The following is a 2,468-nucleotide window of genomic DNA, read 5'->3' as shown; positions in this document are numbered from 1 at the left end:
AATACTTTCCATTTATCCAGATTGAACTCCATGTTACATTTTTCAGTCCATCGACTCGTTGGATTAAGATCTTTTTGAATCTTAGATAATCTTCCTTACTGTCTACAATTCTGATGTTGCCTGCAAACCTACGAAGCATGCCTGCAATGAGTTCCACTGTTTTCTCATATAGATCAATGATTCATATTTACTTGTAGTGGCTGTGATTTAGCAGTGTGCAGATCATACAACAGTTACTGAAAATGTGTTGCTGGTTAAAGCACAGCAGATCAGGCAGCATCCAAGGAACAGGAAATTCGACATTTCGGGCCAGAGCCCTTCCTGATGAAGGGCTCTGACCCGAAACGTCGAATTTCCTGTTCCTTGGATGCTGCCTGACCTGCTGTGCTTTAACCAGCAACACATTTTCAGCTCTTATCTCCAGCATCTGCAGACTTCACTTTTTACTCATACAACAGTTAATCATGCAATTAACCATGAGCACTCCCAACCTCGGAATTGCTTGTGCCTCTAAACCGTCATAGAATTACCGTGCATTCACCGGTTGTATCACTGGAGCCCTCGAGTATCTCTGCGACCTTATTCCCATCCCGACTTCCATTTGGATCTTCGCGACTGCGCCACTCAGTTCCACTGATTCTGGGGCTGGGAATTGGGAATATGTGGCAGCAGTGGTTACTGCCTTGTCGGGGGAAACTGGTGAAGGAGCCGATGTTAAACTGCATTGCTATTGAAGCGTACATTTCAACAAAACCTTCACTGTCCCCGGAGTCTTTGATATTTTGGAGAAATCTATTCATCTCAGCTTTCAGCATATTAATGATGGAATCACCACAGCCTCTGGAGGAACCAATGTTAAACGGTCAACCCATTCTGAGTTCCCACATATCTGCCACTGTTCGCTAAGCGCTGATACAGTGCATTTGGTGTTCTGCCTAATATTTCTTATGCTACTGTACTGCAGTAGTTAGCGTGCTTGTGTGTGGGATGCCGTGATCGTATAGTGGTTAGTACTCTGCGTTGTGGCCGCAGCAACCTCGGTTCAAATCCGAGTCACGGCAGTAATTGCTCCATCTGCCGCAATCTTTGTGAAACACAAAGGAATCGGTTGTCTTATCATGGCAATTTTCTCCAAGGTGATGATCTTTTCCCTTCAAATTCTGCTCGCTCACATCTCTGTGTTTCATATGTCAGAATTCAAATCCACCCGTTCTCAGAGATTTCTCTCCCTGCTTCGATCACTAACTGAACTTTCCGGCCCACACCCCCGTTTCATTAATTTAGAGATGTCGGTTTTGGACTATGGTGCACTAAGTTAAAAACCACACAACACCAGGTTTGAGTCTACAAGGTTTAACTGAGCACTAGTTTTCGGAGCGCTGCTCTTTCATCATGTGGTTGTGGAGTCATTTCCTGTTTCATTCAGGCACTGCAGAATCTAACACTGACTCTCACATTGATACTGTTCACTCTGTGCTGCTGTGGTCACTGTTGCTGGGTAATGTGCCCCAACCCCACCATCGGGACCTGCAGACCAGTTGATCCATTTGCTTACCGCTGTTGTGAGGCAAATCATCAGTTTGCAGCTTTTACTGATGTGGACTTGCGATTATTGAGGGTCAAGCTCAGGAAAATGACACAGGACAATATCGAGGAAAAGCGACTTCATTGGGAAAGATTAGTTTCACGCGTTTTCTGCAATGGCCGAGCACTATTACCACTTGACTGTTAACTCAGACACCAAGCAAATGAACCAGGGACCCAGGTTTGATTCCAACCATGCCAGGTGTTGGAATGGAGATTCAACAAATATCTGGAATGACGAATCTAATAGCACCTATAAATCCATGGTCAATTGTTGAAAAGACAAAACCATCGAGTTCACTGATGTCCTTTGAGGAAGGAACCTGCCATTCTTACCTGTTGAGGCCTCGATGTGACTCCAATCTCATTGCAATACTGTTGAGTCTCAACTACCCGCTGTGCAATTAGGGACCGCAATCAATACTGCCGAGACAGCGACACCCTCATACTGTAACAGAATAGAAAAATAAATAATTCAGCTCTACCTAGATTACTGTGTGCAGTTCGGCAATTCACAGTATAGCAATGATGTGATGGCACTGGGAACATTGAAGGAGAGATTCACCGGGATATTGTCTGGGCTGGAGAGTATCATTTACGAGGAGAGATTGGACAGACTGGGGTTTGTTTGTCGCTGAGCAGAGGAGAGTGGAGAAGACAAGGCTGAGATGTACAAAATAATGAGGGATATGGATAGGGTAGACTGAAAGAAGCGTTTGTTATTTATGGAGGGATCGAACACTGGGGCCAAGAGATTTCGGGAAAAGGCAGAAAGGTTTGAGTAGATGTGCGGAAAGGGTCAGAGAGGTGGAAACCCTTCCAACCTGAAACAAACTGAGACTTTAATTTGCGATGCCAAAACATAAAAGACTATGGGCTAAACA

At 44.7% G+C, this 2,468-nt stretch overlaps 1 non-coding gene across 1 annotated transcript; it reads left to right on the top strand.

Annotated features, from left to right (window-relative positions):
- The first annotated feature begins 989 nt into the window (after positions 1 to 989).
- trnah-gug (transfer RNA histidin (anticodon GUG)) lies at positions 990 to 1,061 on the top strand. Its single transcript has one exon. It is a non-coding gene; the product is annotated as a tRNA-His (tRNA).
- Positions 1,062 to 2,468: the final 1,407 nt, after the last annotated feature.

The sequence above is a fragment of the Hemiscyllium ocellatum genome, chromosome 44 (assembly GCF_020745735.1).
Source record: "Hemiscyllium ocellatum isolate sHemOce1 chromosome 44, sHemOce1.pat.X.cur, whole genome shotgun sequence".
In the NCBI taxonomy this organism is placed as follows: Eukaryota; Metazoa; Chordata; class Chondrichthyes; order Orectolobiformes; family Hemiscylliidae; genus Hemiscyllium; species Hemiscyllium ocellatum.
This window is presented reverse-complemented; position numbering and strand designations above follow the sequence as displayed.